At 37.1% G+C, this 19,419-nt stretch overlaps 1 protein-coding gene across 1 annotated transcript in view; it reads right to left on the reverse strand.

Annotated features, from left to right (window-relative positions):
- Window positions 1-19,419, reverse strand: part of CNTNAP2 (contactin associated protein like 2) — an 816,026-nt gene that overhangs the window by 276,930 nt on the left and 519,677 nt on the right. The gene's annotated exons all lie outside the window — the stretch shown is intronic.

The raw sequence follows: 19,419 nt of genomic DNA on the forward strand, positions 1-19,419 counted from the left end.
GGCATTCTGTATTTTTTTTTTCTGAATATGTTCATACTCTTGTCTTTCTGAAGGTGGCTTATAAGAAATGAGAATGACTCACGCTAAAAGGTAACGAGACAGTATGTTTGTATGTAACTGTTTAACTGAAGGCCCTTCAGAACTGCATGTGTCTATTTTCTTGATAAAAATGTCCCCTATAAGACAGTAGAGAGCCTCATGCACAAATAAATCTTTAACAATAAATCCCTGAAAACACTTTGAAAATAATTTAGATAGAATCTCTTTAAGATCAGAGCAGGAAGGGAGAAGGTCTAACAATGGGAGATGGGCTGCTTTCTTGGTAAAGAAGATTAAAAGTCTGGAAAATGCATATTGGCTTTGCAGATTTCAGCCAGAAAGATGACTAGCTATGCAACTCTTGACTGCCAAGGGTAAAAAAATCACATTCATTTGTTTTGGTAATTATGACAGATTATACACATCCCAAGACTCCTCACCCTTTCCTACACAACTTCTGATCCCCAATGCCTCACTGCATTCTTCAATAGCTTGAAAACAGCTACTTGGACAGAAGAACAACAAGTGATCAAACTGACATTGTTTGACTAGCAGCATGAAAAAGGAATGAGTACTGTTCATGTGTATATTGAATAGACAGGAACAATTAGAACATTCCACAGAAATAGTTGGACTGGCTAAAGGAGAGGACAATTAATAGATGGCAGAAACAAGCTCGAGGACAGGTCCTGTTTAATGTGGCACCTATTACTAAACAAAACCCTAGATACATTTATGTCTTCCCCACACTATAGTTAAGACCCATTTCAAGGGAAAGGCTTTGCCACGGTGTTGATACGACCAGTAATGTCTTTTAAAATTTTCTAAGCCAGTCTTCCCCATCAGATAAAATTACTGCTGGGAGGTCCTATATTTCCCTGACTCATTTCAGTAAGCACTTACTTCAGAGTTCACAGTGGTGCCACAGAATTAAACAGGGAGAGAACAATAATTAAGCAGTGGGTAAGCTAAATGTTAGCTCTGCCAGGTATTTCATGAAATTGAGCAAAGACTTGTCTTGGGGTCTTGTCACCTTTGCAGTAAAATTGTAAACTATTACAGGGAGCCATAAACTACCATGAGATAAATAGCCCCCTCACACTAATATACATCAGATGCAGAAAGAAAAACTTCTATGGATTTTTCATTTTCCTAACCAGTACATTACAACCACATAAGACCAACTGCTCCCCCCCCCTGCCCCCCCAAACAAAACAAAAAAGCCACCACCACACAGAAAAAAACCCCAAAGAAATGAACAAACAAAAAAGAAAACCAAAAACCACCAACCAACCAAATGTGCTGTGGAAATTGTTATTTTGGACTGACAGAACACTGAAGTTGTAGGAACAGGATTTACCATCTCTCCCCAGCATGTGCATTGCCTAGTGACTTTATCTGATAAAAGAGGACAGGATCTCAGAAACTTTTCTCCTACTTTTTAAACTTGTTTCTTCTAGTGACTAATTAAACTGATTTATCTGAGGCTTTATGGACAACAGTAGAGAGAGACAAAAAGTGCAAGAGAAATGTTTGCTCAATGCAAGCACAATATTTGCATGTTCCTATCAGATTCTTTCTCCAATTACATTTAAACAGCACACACTTTCAGTATAATTATCTATTTTTTAAAATGTCACCAAAACTACCCTGTAACTCTTTATCAGCAAGAACCTCAAACACAAAGCACACGGTCCTTTAGATCTCCAGTGCATTAGCTGAACTGTACAAGAAACCTGTGTATTTCAGTTCAAAGCACATGCACAATTCCTTTGTTGTAGATATTAAATTCAATAATACCATCATTGAGGTAAACTCTTCATAACATTTCTGTAAACCCAGAAAAGTCAAGGGCATTATATGGATAATTATGAATACAATGAAAGATTATCCACCATCCTTCAAACGCTGCCTGAAATATAAAAACAAAATCTAAAATTACAATCCACTCTTCCTTCAAAAAGGGTATGATACAAATAACTAAACTACAACTGTATGGTTAGTTTCAGCAGTTTGTCCCAACAAGTTACTCTGAACACTTGATAGCATTTGAGAACTAACCACAGAGGCATTTCAAGATGTAATTCTCAGTTTCCCTGCATCTTAAATATCAGTTCTTGACCATGATATATTAGCACCCAGTTTTTGGTCTCTGGGACATGTTCTGCAATTTGCTAGTGGCTGAACTGCAAACAGGAAATTGGTTTTGAGGCTGACTGGGTGTCAAGGCATTTCAGTCATGCTATTACTGTAACAAATAGTTATGCAAAGAGATAATTTCAAAAAAAAAATCACTACCCACAAGGAATGGGAGAATAGTGTTTTTATATAACCATATGCTTCTCACAAACCAGACTTCTTTAACAACATTTGTTTTTTCTGCTTTACAATTGGTGCCATAGCTTAGACAAACTTTCAAAATGAAGTAAATGAACATACTGTTACGTAAAAAGTTTAAAACACGAGAAAGCAATTAGCTAACCTTTGTATATAATATAAATAAGATTTTATATATGTATATATATATGTATATATATATATATTAATGGCTTGGCTTCATGAACAAGATTTCAGAAGGACTCTCCACACACTTTCTACAAGCACACTGATGGCTGATAAGGCCCATGCGGGACAGACTTCTGCTGTGCAAAATGCACAGCAGAAAATCTCCTTTGGCAAGACACGGTTCTTTCTGCCTTCAGTTGCCTTAGTTTGAATTGGCTTCCATTGGTATGATAGCAGTAAATGCTGTTTTCTTCATCGAGGTCTGCCATGGCCCTTTGGAGCATCGTGCTGAAGAAGAATGTGAATAGAGTGGGTGTGAGAATGCAGCCTTGTTTCACACCATTGATTATTGGGAAGGATTCAGAGAGTGCATCTCCATATCTGACTTGGCCCTGCTGGTCCTCATGTAGCAGGCTCATTCCCTTATCTGACAATTTGTACATCTTTCTAACTTTTTCCATACAGAAGCTGAATCTTACAATTTTATTCTTCACATTTTAAGCCCACAAAGAGATGGATAATTATGCAAAAATCAGATGTGGATTGAATCTGAATTTTCCCAGAGTTCAAGGAAATTTGTTTCCAGGACTTATTTCTCACCTACCAAACACAGAAGGCCAAAGCTCTAGACCCAGCATCTGATCTTAATTCAAGCGTGCAAGAAAAATTAGAAAATCTGTAGTTTGGATTCATGCTATTTTCTATGTTAAAAGCCACTTAATAGTAATCAAATAAATATAGTAAATAAAATATAATAGGTATAATAAACCTGTTCAATAAAACCCCAGTTTTCTGTTTCTGAGATCTAACCTAAAAATTAAGCATCATACTAGATTCCAAACATACAAGTAGATATTATTTTGTACCTCTGTGTGAAACACTCAGATTTTCTTTGAAATATAATGGAAAATTCTATTGTGATAAGAAGACATGAACAGAAAAGCTCAGTAAACCTACCTACCCAAATTCACTTTGGTGTGCTTATTTTTGTTTCAATCAGACCAGAATGGGGCCCTCAGTGTGAAGTGGAACACAGGCAATAACTTTCAAAAATTGCCTCCTGCCCCAAGAGCGTGACATAAGCTGAAGTAAACAAACTATAGAAGGGATGAGTTAAAATTGAATATTTTTTTTTCATTGCACTGCATCTCTAAAGCTACAAAAATGCTCAAAAAGCCACACACATACTTTCTAGGTATTTGAAGGAATATGGGCTCAGTGCTGGAGGTTTCAACAGTCATGCCTCTTCAACTACAGTCACAATTCTGTATTAGGGAATAGGAGGACTAAGGATGGGGCTTGGATCACATGTCTAGCAATGGCATGAATTGCACTGGAAATAAGCAAGACTTTAGAGCCCTGCAGCTTGGTGGAATGTAGAAAGGCAAACCAAAATGGGAATTACAATTTTTCATTTTTGAATTAATTAATCTTTACTTTTGCCTTCATTGTTTCATTTATAGAAACACAGAGGTTGAATGCAACATAGTGCATTCTATCTCAACAAATGTAAATTACTAACCTAAAAAACCCCAAATGTGTCCAAATATATATAGAAAAGCACAGTTTACTCATGTCAGGAGCTTAGAACATGAGGATGTTGTACTCCTCACATTCCTGGGGCACAGGAATATAAAATAGGCTAACATTAATTAAGTCTCTGGTGAAGCTTGCAGAATCTTTTCTGTACACATCATCCATATTATGATGAAAAAGTTTAACCAGGTCTCACAGGACTTGGCAGCATTTTCCACTGGAGATGCAACTCCTGATTTGTTTTGTGTCCTCAGCCAGATGCTCTTACCTAAAAATATTGCCAGCTGTCTGCTTATTAAATCAAGTGAGTTCTGGCAAAGCACTGAGATTTTCCAGTCTCTGTATTCTATTATTCCTTAAACCTCACCTAGATTTCACTTCAGTATATTGACACTAATTCAGTACCTACCAGTTTTTGATGGAGCTGGATTATTTTAAAAATAGTTTCTAGGGCCTCTCAATCTGAGGTACAAAGAATACCAATACTACAGTTACTCTTTATCATGTGTCAAATAAATTCTTCCTCTTATGCATTTGAGACTTAAATGTAATAACTCTAGGGTTATGTGACCTATCCATAGGTATCAGACACGCATAGCATAACAGGTTATCTGAATATGTAACTATACTAATAGCATTTATAAGTTGGTTGTCAAGGAAAGAAACAGGTGGTGGTGAAAGAGAAATAATATAATTATCACTTGAGACTGGTTTTAGTGATTTTGTCTTTAGGCTGGTGGAAGATAAGACTGATTTCTCTTCCAGCTTTGTAAGTGCATGAAATATAATGTCTTCTGTCCCTTTATGGCTTGCTTTGAAGTTCTTCTGTAGACTGGATAAATGTTTGCCCAGAAATTTGTGAGCTGAAATAAAATTTTCTTGTCCACTGAGAAAAAAACCATGAAAAATTACTGTCCAGGTATAGCAGCATCATAAAGATGGAAGATAAGAGGAAAAAATAAGCAAAATATTCTTAATACAGATAGATGATAATATTGATAGTTGTTCAAATCACAGCAGAAATAAATCAGGTATTATCTATCCAATGTACTGATAATTTTCCATCTTTCATTTGACTCAATATTTTACTTGTGCTGAATTGCGCTTTTTGTTGTTTCTACAATGTCTGCATTGGTGTGGGATCACAAAAAATTACAATCAACTGAATTCAGTATTTTGATATGTCTGCATTCCAAGAGCAGAGGTATTTTTCACAAAATAACAGTAAAACTGGAGCTCTCCTGATGTTTTACAAAATGGATGCACAGCACATTTACTTTCTTGCAAATAAATGTATTCTAAAATCCTTATTTTGACAAGAACTTGAATAAATGTCCAGTACTCCATGTTACAAAAGGAGCTCATTTTATGCTGAAATGGAAGCAGCAACTCTGCTGGATGCAACTTTGCTGCTCCACTGCGGAAAATCCACTTTGTAAAGTGGCTAGAGGTTGCTTTTTTGTTTTTTCATCAGAAACCACTTGATTTTGCCAGTTATGAAACTCTTCCAATTCCTACCTCTTTCAATGAAGTTTGAGAGTAATCAGTCAGGACATAAATGTAGACTTCTCAGGAAAAGTACAATAAAAAGAAAAGCAACACACACACAAAAAATTAAAACAGGACACTGAGCCTCTAGTAACATTGATATAAGTAACACAATAAAACAGGACACATATTAAAAACCTGTTTGAAATACTATATTGTTCACCTAGAATTAAGTATTTCAGTAAGCACTCTTTTATGCTCTGGTGGTTCTTTGTACAGATTCTGTTTCCTGGCAGATTAGTAGTTGTTAAACAAATTAATCAAATAACTTGGGCATCATCTGAAAAAAATAAAACAATGCAATTCTGCTGTTATTAAACGTTTTATTAACTTTGAGGGCAAGTTACCATGAACAAAAATGTGAAGCACTCTACCCCATTACCCAGGTTGTTTCTAAAAAAAAAACCTAACACTGTCAACTCCAGCATCAGCCCCTAAAGAACAGCACCAGTAACTGGTTACCACTCAGTTTTTGCACTGTTGCTCACCACGACCTGAGCCTGGTATCTGAGGAAAACACATTTTGGCAAGAAACCTGATTTACCAGTCATTAAGTTTAACATTGAAATCTAACAACACCTAAGCACAAGGAGGTAAGGTTAGCAGAGGCCTATTTTTAAGACAAGAAGGACAGAGAAAGGTATATTCTGAGGCACTAATATATACAGAAAGACAAAAATTCTGGACTCCAGTTAAGAATAATCAGATTATCCTGTCTGAACGACTTTGTTTTCTGTAATCCAGGTAACAGACATGAGAACTCTTATAGAATAGCCAAATTACTTTAAAATAAAAAAAGTTGGGGTTTTTTTCAAGTAAGGTTTACATTCGGAATTAGTTTGTGTCTCCACTCAAACTATGAAGACAGTGAAGGTTTCTGAGATTTATAGGCTAGTCATGAGACTCTAATAAATCACTTAAATGCAAAAGTCTTGCCAAGACCTATCTGAATGAGGGCACTCAGAGGTGATATAAAAATGGAAATCTTGCACATGAGACTTATACACACACATATACAAAAGAATCTGTGCACAAAAAAGTTGAGCTGTTGTCACAGATTTTTCAAATATCCATTGTTATAGTCATGGAAAGATCAGTGTTCCTAACTGGAAAACATAGAAAATACAAATACAATTTCATCAGTGCCAGTCTTCAGGAAAGAGAACGGAGTTGTGCCAGTATGCATTTTTATGAGTCATCTCAACAAGATTGTACCAAATTTACCTGATTAGTGAGGATAAAAGGCAGCTGTATATAGTTCTGAAACACTGTATAGCAGTGATCCCAAGTAAAAATAAATTTTAACCATCAGAACAATAAAGAAAATGGTATAGACGGATACAGTTGTTGTGGCTTAGGGCAACCAACCACACATCCACTCACTCATTCTTTCCCCCACTGTGAGACAGGGAGGAGAAAATCCAGCTAAAAGCTTATGGGTTGAGACAAGGACAGGGAGGGCTCACTCAGTCACCAGTAATAGTCATGGGCAAAATAGACTTGACCTGGGGAAAAAAATACTTAAATTTATCACCAATCAAAATCAGAGCATGACAAAGATCAAACAAACCCAGATCTTAAATACCTTCCCACTGCTCTCCCTCTTTCACAGACCCAAATTACTTCTACCTCCTTTGCCCCAGCTGTGCAGGGGGACAGGAAACGTAGGCTACAGTCAGTTTCTTTGCACGTTGTTTTCTGATGCTCCTTCCTCCTCAGGGGGGAGGACTTTTCAGAGTCTTCTGCTCCAACATGGAGTCCCTCTCATGGGACAGAGTCCTTCATGAATCCCTCTGACATGGGGTCTTCCCACAAGGTGCAGTTTTTCAGGAACAGACGGCTAAACCAGCCACACCTATCCAACACAATGTACAACCTGCTAATGTCTAAGCCCACTACAGCTTTCAAAACTAATGCTCATGCCTTAGAAGCAGAATTTGTTATTTCACTACATTATTATAACCTTAATTCATATTCTCACAAGTAAATAATGTCACACCATTCAGTTCTGCAATTTAATTTGTAAATGCAAAAAAACCCCAATATTCTGATAGACACAAGAAACACTTGTCTGAATAGTGAAAGGTAGAAAGACAGGAGAAAGCATATTGGAAGAAGTGGATGGCTGCTCCTCAAGACAATAAAAACAATTACCAGAAATGTACATAAATCAACTACCCCTATATATAGATGACATTTCAATGATGTATCCTGACCAACATAGGTAACCAGAGCAAAAAAACCAAAAACAGTTTACATGACTACAATATTATCTTGTCATACAACAGTGAAACCAGAAATGTATTTAGAGAAAACAAACATGACCTTTTAGAGACAGATGATCAAACAGGGATGTCCCTATGTATTTTTCTATTTCTATTGCCTTCACAAGTATTTGCAAGGCAGCAAAGCAACACTTACCATCTCCCCAAATATTATTAATATCCTGTTTTTTGACAGGGGCACAACAGATGTGCACCTACACACATTCACACGTGTATGTTTTATCCCCTCCTCAATACACTATTTTCGGTAACACATGTAAATTAGAAAGAGTATTTTCTAATATTAAAGAAAGAAATCTCAGGAATTACTTAGTAACTCAGATAATACAGGAAAGAGACATACAGTTTTAAAAAGAAGTTTGATAAATTAATGGAGGAAATCATAGGGCAGCTTAAGTTGATTTTCAAGATTTAAATCAAGATTGTGATATGAATCTTTTGGTGTGTAATTTGTGATATTCCAACAGATAATTGAAAAAAGTGGCTTTCTGTATGCCCATCACATTTGTATCATATTTATATTGTACTAAAGCAGTGCTTCATAGCTTCTGTTGGTTACCTATGAGAGCATATTCAGGTTTAGGGTTTTTTCAGAAAAAAACCCTGTATCACTAGACTTTTCATGTACTTTCCCCTCTTTTGTGAAGCATGGAATTGCCATAGGAAGAAAAAATTGGTCTAAAAACTGTTGGATTAAATATTTACTGCATGAGTTCAGGGAAACAGAAGACAATGGCTCTGCAGCCCTGTTTCTAAGCCATATCTGAAATACAGTATCTGAAAATGCAGAGAATATTTGGTTATATAAAAACTGACAGATCTTTATCATTCTATTACTAGTGCTTTCATAGAAAAAAAAATGAAAGATATGAAAAAAGTTTTATTTAAAATAAATTTTAATAATTAAGTTTGATTACTTCTATTTCCAAGTAGCTACAGATGTTTTTCTAATTAGCACTGGGAATTTTACACTGGCACTCACTCTGCTGTCTTTTCCTCCTGGAAATTGTGCACTTCTGCTCATTAGCTCAAGTGAGTAAAGAATGTCAACAGTGCAATCAATCTGCTAGCTGCATTTCTAGACCGATCTTTTTATTGTGTGTTTTCCCTCAGGAGTCTACACTGCTAGTACTGTAAAATTATATTAAAAATGCCATACAGCACTCAAGACTTCTGACTTGACATCAGTACTGAACTTCAATACTGTATACTTGAAATGCCATTTAACATATTGTCTGATCATTAGTTCTAGGGAAGGAAAAACTGTCACAAGATGATCAGTTAATTAGAATTATTACACTGATAAAAACGATAGCATTACAATCAGGAGAAAAAATATGCTCAGATTTATCTGGGTAGAATTTAAGGATACTTGACATCTTGAGCATGAGTATTTTAAGTTATTCCCATTTATTTTACAGGCTGGTGTTAGCAGACACCATTGTGGCATGTCTGCTGACTGTCCTCTGCAAAACTGTACTCCATGGAAACCACTGTGTGAATGTTGGATCTCTGCCTGTTTCCTAAGCCTGGCAGGTCTTGATACTTCTAATATGAGGGATGCAAGTTGGCAAGCATGGGCATTATTAAGATTAAAGCAAAAAGTACAATTTTTGTTTCGCCCTCAACTTACTCTTTCCATAACCTGATTAGAAAGACAATTTGATGTTTTCAGATTTTTTGCACACCTGCTGGCAAATTTTACTGTCAGGGTGTGTGCATATCTGCAATTAAGGGCACTTAACATATGCGCACTGACTATGAAATACATCCCTAGCTCATCTGGTGTCTAATGGCTTGCCCTAGTTTATAGAATTGGCACTATTAGACTATTAGTTATAGTCTAATGGCACTATTGCCCTAGTTTATAGGATTTTGTATTCTTGAAATCAGTGTCTAAGGAGTCATGGCTATATACTGAAGAATATGGGAAAGCGGGGGATTATCAGTATCAGTGCAAGACTTCCCTCAGGGCCATCTGCTTTTGATTCTGCCAGCCAGTTACTGTATTGTATGAAACTCTGTCTTTTGACCTGAAGAGATGCACTTTTGAAGGAGAATGAGAGGACAAGCAACATCTTTGGAATTGGTCTGTGTGAATGTCAGGAGAGAGAGAGATAGGAAGAAGAAAGAATAAAAAGTTTGTATTTAATGTGTAGAGACAAAAAGAAATCAGCTATAAGCTGTCATGCATGCCAAGGTTACTGTTCAGTCAAAGTGCAAAAATGCATGCTCTTAGCCACATGATTCATGTGCGTTAGTGCTGAATGTCACAACTACCATTTTGAACTGAAATTAGGAGAGGGAACAAAACAGTTGCTGAAGATATGGCATTAGCAAAACTGACATGGTCATGGATATCTATCTAGAAAACTTAATAACTGAACTTATTTTTTAAAAGGGAGGTCACTTTAAATGGAAATTAAGAGTCAACAAACAACATACATACACTGTTATATATTAAATGCATTCCCCAAATTGTATTTGATGTAGTTACCATTAATGCTTCTTGTCATTAAATGAAGGTTCTTTAATAAAAGATCTTTCTGGAAATAGCTTCAAGTCTACTTCCTTAATAAGAGAGGAATATTACTACAACTCCAAAGCAATCTATTTCACACTCAAATGCAAATGGATACAAAGTTCAATTATCATAACATTAACAGAAAACTTTCATATTTCACTTTCTATTTTAACTACGGGATCATTGCCTTTCAAATTCACATGCTTTAGACAACATATGTATATTGTACTTCATACAGGACATATTCGAGATATTTTCCAGTGACCAAAGCAGAGAGACTTTGTTTTTCATACACTAGTGTGGTTTCTATTTTCAGTCCCAGCTTAGTGTGTACATATGATGTTTGTGTTCACACTGAATAATGTATTAGCAGCAGTTGAAGTTTAAGGCCTTTTTCCAGGATGGAAATCTCAAATATTGACTGGCTTACATTTTGTTCAATTATTTTAATAGCTTACAAAGAGCTTTATGAAGTGAGAACAGACAAAAGATAAACTTATTCCACCATTCACAGTGACTAATTCATAAGTAAGAAGCAGGTTTAATAGTTAATTTAAATGTATTTCTTCACAAATGGAGGGCAGTTTACTAATTAAGGCATCTGCCAGGTCAGTCTGAGAATGGAAATTGTTTTCAGAGCAGTTGACATGGGTTGTTAGCACAATGCCGCTCAAAGCTCCTAAGCTTAAAATTCACTGTGTTTTCTGTGATCTTAAAACAGGTGAATTCTCTTTAATGCACTCTGATACAGAGTTCCAAAGAAGAATAAATGGCAGGAATTATTACTACTGGCAAGTCTGACCTTGATGGCACAAGGAAGCAGCAGCATGGAATGAAAACTAAAAAATATCCAATGTCATTTGGCTTAACAAAATGTTAACCCATTGTGTCAACTGACGGCGTATGCAACAGCCTGAACTACTAGTTCAGGAGCTGAGCAGACTTTTCTGAATACTATTTAATTGAATCTATGTTTTCTTTACAAGTTCTATGCCTCTGAAAACTGAAAGTCTTCAGGGGAATGTTCCTTGTTTTAAAAACAGAGGAGGGAATTGCTCTCACAGTGACTCAACTAAGCCACTCATTTATGAGAAGTATTTAATTTTCAAGTAAAGTAAATGCAAAATCTAGATATGTTACACTGAATATTCAGTTTTCAGTTAAGTCTTTAAATTATCTCACCAAAGCCTGTATACTTTGTACAGGAGTACAAAGCCTGAAGTCTTTTTTTAGGCAAAGATTTTTCTGACTCCAGGATTTCAGAAACAGATTGCAAGCAGTTAAATATCAACAATGCCTTTCATGAAAGAAAGTATAGGCTGATTTTGGAACACTCCAATGAGGGTGTAGCTCAAGGATCACCATTTGCACGTGCCCTCACCCTTCGTCCTCCTACTCAGCCACACCAGAACCTGGCTCAGATGGAACCTGGAGCTCTGAACCAGCCACACACTTCTGGTTTGGAACCAGGCAGCTGCAACAGGGCACCTGCACACAGCCTCCCTCTTCTTCCTTGCACCTGACCACCTCCACTTTTAGAAGCTGGTTCAGCTCTCAATTGGCTTCACACTAATTCCCTCAACAGCTTTCTATGGCTTGTGGCTTCAAGGGAAAAGACTGTGATGTGCTCTCTCCCTTTCCCTAAATAAGCATCTCTATCTACAGTATCTTGTTTCCAGCACTATGGCAATAGCTGAAAGAGAAAAAAGTTGGATTTTTCTTTTTGCTATGCACCATGTGGCTCTGTGCCATGGCCAACTACTCAGTCTCCCATCCAGGGAGTGACTGTGGCTGGCCCTTCTATAGCTTGCTGGCCTGAATGCTCAGAGTGTTCCAGATGCCCATGTGGTGATCCCCTAGTACCAGCCACAAGCACACCCTTAGTCCTCTCACCCTGGGCCACCTTGTCCCAACACCCTCTGTCTTCACATCAACCTGCCCTCAACACAGACCACCTTCTCCCAGCACAAGCCCACAACCACCTGCACCCCTCACCCCATTCTTGCACCTGCCAAAACACTCCAGCAACATGCACATCCCCTGACCACCACTGTGGTTTTTAGCCAGACAGATGTGACAGGGGTCCTGCACATGCCCTCACTGTTCTTCTTCCTACTTGGCCACCCCAGAACCTGCCTCAGACGGATATGGAGCTTTTGACTGGCACACACCTTTGCTTTGAAGCCAGGCAGCTGCAACAGGGCACCTGTACACATCCTCACCCTTCTTCCTTGCACAGCATCAATGCAGGAAAATGCCACAAAATAAGATAAACAGTAAGAATACCAGTAGCAGCCTTTCCTGTGTTTCAAACCAAAAGTTACGCTGAGCTTTATACCTATTTTACTATATGTAATACCCCAAGAGATTTAACTTTGGATTTAGCTCTGCTGTGAACAGGGATGACTTGACCAAATGACAGTCAAAGGCCCTTTCCAACCGAATTATTATATGATTTTTAAGCACAAATTGAACTTAGTAACAAGTTTCAGATTTAGAATACCTGAGATGATCTAAGCTTGCACTGTCTACTGATAAAATGCATCAATCAGCAATAACAAAACAGTAAAATTAGACCTGAAGTTCAACATTTGGCAATGGAAAAAACCCCTGGATATTAGAATGTTTTGCATTATTAAGACATTTCAAATGCAATTATTTTCTTTACCTAGCAAAAATGTTCCTTATACGGAAAGCTTACATGTACCTGTCCCTAGTTATTAGTTTTCAATAAGGAATACTGAGCTTTCACCTTTGCTCCTTCTCAAAACCTGCAGATGTCAGTTGCTTAATACTGCCATTAGTATTGTGAACAGGGTCCTACTGCTCATCCAATTTCCAATTTCACTATTAATTTAATGGTATACAACTAAGTGCGACTTCTGTGAGAAAAGCCTCAGACTATGTTCCTTTTCATACAGTTCTTAGCTCCAAACTCCAGATTACTTTAGTGACAGTGATAATGGCAGGAGGACAGAAAGATTAAACCCTCTCCTTTGTCTCTGTAGAGGAAATGTACTACTGAAAGCCAAGCACTAAAATTAATAATGAGATTGTGACCGCATCAAGTGTAAACTTGAAAAACTAGAAAAAATAATTCAACCACTCATCCTCTTATTTTCATCTCTGACTACACTGAGAGAATATTTATTTACCCTATTTACATATTTTTTATTCATGTTCTGTATTATGTGTTGATTTAAGTTCTAGATCCCATCAACGCACACTGAATCTGTTGCTAGTGCTACATCATATTTGCTATATTTAAAACAAGCTTCAGTTTTCTGTATTTGAAGTCAGACTTCTTTGGTTGAGAAGTAGTAGAATTCACTGCTACTGTTTGCATTATTGTATTACAGAAAGTTTGACAACAATATCCTACTACCAAGGTATGATGGTAAATTGTGTATTGAGAGAGATCAAAATCCTACTTCAGCCTGGTCTTTCTGCCTCCTTTGTTCTCCCACTATGCCTAACATGAACTGAAGTCACCAAGCATAGCATTTTGATCTGAAGGAAAGTACAGGCACATTTAGATTATATTTCTTGGACACAAAGTCCTTCTGTCCCTTTGGAAGAATTATATTTACAGGCCAAGAAATCTCTGAAAGTGAGTCCTAATTAGCCATGTGCATGAACCATTCTGTGCATTTGCCTTTCGCTTTAGCTATTGTAAATGGGAAGAAATTTGTAATACTGGACCAAAATTTCCTATCAACTCCTTTGCAAATTGTTGCCATTGAATCAAACTAAAGCAGGTATAGAATTTGATACTAATACTCAGCAGAACAAAATGTCAAAAGCTTCGATACACTGCTATTTTGTAGTCCATTGTCATCACTTTACCAGTGAATGTTTTCCTATTATAAATGCTTGAACCAGGTAGATGACACGAGCTATTATCAAGTGGTTCAAAATTGCTAGAGTTAAGGGGCAATTTTTTTACCATGGTATTTGGTTTTGGCACTGCAATTTAGAATCACTTAGCAGACTAACAATGAACAAAGAAACAACCTGTTCTCTTAACAAGGACTATAGCTAGCACTAGTATTAATGATTGAAGCAAAGCTCAAAACCACAGTGCCTCCTTCTCTCTGTTTTGGATTTCATTATGAACTCAATCCATGATCCATGAAAGATCTGGTAGAAGTCTAAAACCTTTAAAGTAAGCCCAAGATCAATTTTGTGCTAACAAAAATATATCTTAAGGTTTTACTTCAAAATCACATAAACCCTTTGGTATTTGTTAGAAGCAGGCAGAAGCCCATTTGTGGAACCCTGAGAAACTCAGGAAGCCTTTTTCTGGGTCACTTTTAAAGAAGATTTAAAATATCCTAATGAATCTAAATAAGCCTTGGGATTTTCAAACATTTAGTCAAACTTTCAAGGATCTTACCACCAATAAATTCAAAGGTAATGAACATTTAGAAAACATATTCAGTGGCCTTCTAGCTGACAAGCAAATGATGAGATATTTAAGCTTATGTGACTAAAGCTCATACATTTTTTCTGGAAAAATGGCATGACTGGATGCTCATCTGAAATGCTTGTAGACTAATTCATGCTAGCGGGAATGAATAGGAAGAATTTGAGGTGGATGTGTAGTTGCAGGGCTACGATCTCATTGGGATTACAGAGATGTGGTGTGATAGCTCATCCTTCGGTAATGTTACATTGGATAAATACAAGGTCTTTAAGAAGGACTTGTCAGGAGAGCAAGGAGGTATACCTTTCCTGTTTGTGAGACAGCAATAGGAATGAAAGGAGCTCTGGTTTTGGGATTGATAATGAGCCAGCTGAGACTTATGGGGGGTCAGGGTTAAAAGGACAAAAGGGCACACAAACATGACTGACATTGTTGTGGTTGTCTGCAACAGCCCACCTGATATGGAATGAGCAACCTTTCTTTTGACACCTGGAAGAAGCCACACATTTACATGGTCTGGTCCCAGTGATGTACTTAAACAACTCCAATACCTGCTGGAGGCAATACACAGCAGGCCAAAAGCAATGCAAGTTTGTAAGGTCTTAGCTTCTGGAATGCATTGACAACAGCTTCCTAACAGCAGTGATCAAGGAGCTGGCTACAGGAGGCATTCTGCTGGACACTTGAAAACAAGAAAGAACTTTTCTGGAATGTGAATGAAGGCTGACAACTGCCTTGCCTGCAACAGCTATGAGAATGGCAGAGTTCAGGATACTGTGAGGAAAGAACAAGGTAAAATGTAGCAAGACGCACCTCTTCTGGGGCACAGCACTTCAAGGTCCAACCAGGTGTTCCAGCAGAAACTCACGAATAGTGCTCCGAGTCTACTGCCCTCACGGCTGACTAGCCTGGATCGGTGCTATTGCTCCAAAAGCAACTGATCTCTCTGGTAGCTTGCTCAGGACTGAGCTGAGCTTGTGTCTCAGGCCTCACCTTTTATTGGCCCCCTAACCCTGCTCATGCGCAGTTAGGGCCCGCCTTAATCAGGCACAGGTGGGCTTAACACAAGCTCATGCCACTCCCTGGCAATTAGTGGCACCTGGCTGCCTCATTTCACTACAGTAAAAGGCAAGATTACAAATATAGACTTGAGGAAAGTAGGCCAGTATACTACGAAGAATCCCATAGGATACAGTCAAGCAGAAGAAAGGCATCCAGGAGAACTGGTTTCAAGGATCACAGCCTCAAGCTCAAAATTATCTATCCCTACATGTAAGAAGCCAAGAAAAGTAGTAGTAGAGGCCTGCATGTAGAAATAAGAAGCTCCCAACAAATCTCAAACATGCAAGGAAATATATGAGAGGTGGAGGCAGGGGAAGGTGACCCAGGAAGAATACAGAGACACTATTCACGTTTGCAGATACAGGGCTAGGAAAGCCAAACTCTGTATGGATCTGAATCTGGCAAAGATAATGAAGTGTTAAATGAGGTTCCATCCTAGCTCTCTGGGCAGTAAAAGTCGTGGGTTACCAGGTTATTTCTAAATGCCAAATTTCAAGTCAGAGGAAAAATTTAGTAAAATGCAACACAATATTCAGTACTTCAGAAAGTAACAGACAATTTTGCTGCTATGTTTATAATTTTTGAAAGGCAAAGATGATACATTAAGCAAATAAAAACTGCTAACATAAAACACAGTGACATGAAATTATTGGACCAGTAAATTTCAGCAAAGATGGCACCAAATAAGTGTTCTCCATACTGACACTATTTCATCTCATGATGGTGTTTATCTGAAGTAAATATAATCCAAAATATATTTTGGAAAGTTCTAAAAATAGTAAGCTGATTTAGTGGCCCAGTGTAGTTAGCTACACTACCCTTAAGCCCTGATGAAAAGGAATATTTACCAGTAAAATATACAAGCATTTTTTGTAAACTTCCTTGCATGTAATAGCTAAATGACATAAATTTATGTTAAAATGAATGACTGAAAATATACATCTGATTCAACTTGACCAACAAATTTTCTTTTCAAAACAAATATAGATGATCTAGGAGAAAATTTTTAATGAAGGTTGGACACAGTTCTAGAATTAGTTTGACTACAGATACCTCTTAAAGTGATTATTTCATATGCTAAATTTTTTTGGTCCCTGATTTACCCTCAAATAAAGATCAAAAAGACTTACTGAAGCCTTCAGAACTACTTAAGGAAGTCACCTAGGAAAGGAAGATTTCAGGTTGCAGATATACATTTTGCTCTATACTTTATTAGAGAAATGCAGAACTTAAATTCCTGTTCTATTGCAATGTATGCAAATATTACTTGTATTATCCTAACTGAACTGTTGGTTTTAGTACAGGTCCTTTTGTTTTTACATAATAACTGAAATAAAACTGATTGGTTGGTGACTGGAGAGTGCTATTCAATCACCTATATAATCATTTTATGGATTTTGTCAATATAAATTAAATATTATTCATTAAATTTTAGTGTTTTATACAGAACACGATTTCCAATTACCTTTCTGCACATTATTAGAATGCTTAATATCTGCTTAGAAGACGGTTTAATTTATTTCTCTTCTGAAAGATTGTTAGTAGCACAAAGGGAAACAAGCAAAAGTAAAGAAGATATAACATACACTGACCACTGAATACAAGCAAAAACAGTAGTGAAAAAGTCTGTAACTGTAAAGCTGAAACCTCTAGAAACCATACAGAGTGAGTCTTTCACAGAGTTAGAGCTTGTAAAGTAAATTTAACTGTGATCCATGTCTTAATATCAACTTGTGCAGCATCATCATATATAGCAAGACGAACCTCTTTTAGGGTACGGCGCTTCAAGGTCCAACCAGGTGTTCCAGCAGAGACTCACGAACAGTGCTCCAAGCCTATAGCCCACAGGGTTGACTAGCCTGGATCGGTGTTGTTGCTCTGAGAGCGACTGACCTCTCTGCTGGCTTGCTCAGGAGTGAGCCCCACCTGTGTCTCAGGCCTCACCTTTTATTGGCCCCCTGGTCCTGCTCATGCGCAGTGGGGGCCCACCCTAATTGGGCACAGGTGGGCTTGACACAAGCTCACGCTCACTCCCTGGCAATTAGTGGCACCTGGTTGCCTCGTTACACTACAATCATATACTTCTTCACTACTGAGTTGGAGAAGGTGATTCCTAGAGCTAGCAACAACTATTTAAGTTGTTCATCAAGGAAATTTTGTCTTTTGTGATATTTAGTGGAAAGCTCACCACATATTCTTGTTAATTCCCCCCCCCCTCCTTTATTTTTTCCTGTACCCTATACAAGATATTTTTGTGTAATTCGGAAACGACAATGAAAATATAAAAGTGAGATCTGTGTGAATATGACAGAAGGGAGGCCATAAAAGAAATGAGGACCACCTAGATTCTGCTGGCATAGAGAACTACAGTCCCTTACTAACTGGTTTCATAGTTCTGCTTTTTTTTTAGAAATATCTGACATTTTTTTTTACTGTTAATCTATCTCTAGAATTAACTTTAATAATGCTTTTTAAACCTAAGTAAATATAGCAGGGAAACATGTCTTATTTGCAGCAAAATATTTTACCCTTAAAAAAGGAAAATAAGTTTACCATGTTGAGTACTTCTTAAAGGATATCTTGCATTTTTACATCTCTACTTCATAAAAAGTGCTTAGCATGATTAGGTCATTGTTATTTTAGAACTAATAGCTTTTCAAGTCTGGCTTTCCAGTTTTAGGATACGTAAAGGGTAAGTTTTCAATACTGTTCAGACTTAGGCTTATATTGGCTTATTGGTTAAGCAGTCCCTGGCTTTTACCATATTTATAATTTGGTTTCTTGATGAATTGTGAAAAAGCACAATTGCTCTGATGACATCTTTACCAATTAAGGTCTCTGCAGAAATGCCAGTTTAACAAATGTATTCAATAACATTTAAAGGTTTAGGGATGTTGACATCTTTCAATATGAAATACTGTATATAGTTTGTGATTGAACACAAAATGTCATAACACTCACTTACAGGAATGTGCTATACGGCTAATACATGAGTGAAAGACCAAACTACTGTGCATTCAAATCAAACTACTAAGTTCCAACAAGCAGCACTGCTGCATGACAGATAGCCAAGAAATGCAGGAATATTATCCTTCTCTAAAACAAACAAGTAAAACCCAATTATCCTGATGTTCATTTTTTTTTAATATATATATAAAGCGCTTTTTACCTGGCAGGCATACTGAAGTCTTGTTCTTTAGCCACAATTTCAAAATTTACATAAAAAGACATAATAAAGACCACTTCTAGCAACAGAAGAGAAAGCCTCTAGGAAAAAGGACAGAGGTGTGAAAAGGAAAGAAATGAATGGCTTTGTCAAGAAAAAGCAAGAAAGAACAGGGTCTTCTTAGTTCTGGTTATGGTGAAGGTTGCATAGATTGTAAAAATGGCTCTGACAAGGCATGTATCCAGAAATGCCAAAACTTTACAAAACTAACAGACTTCTTTTATATACTTGAAAACAGTTTCTGAATTAGATTTAAAAAAATATTTAC

This window comes from Calypte anna, chromosome 2 (genome assembly GCF_003957555.1).
Source record: "Calypte anna isolate BGI_N300 chromosome 2, bCalAnn1_v1.p, whole genome shotgun sequence".
Taxonomy (NCBI): Eukaryota; Metazoa; Chordata; class Aves; order Apodiformes; family Trochilidae; genus Calypte; species Calypte anna.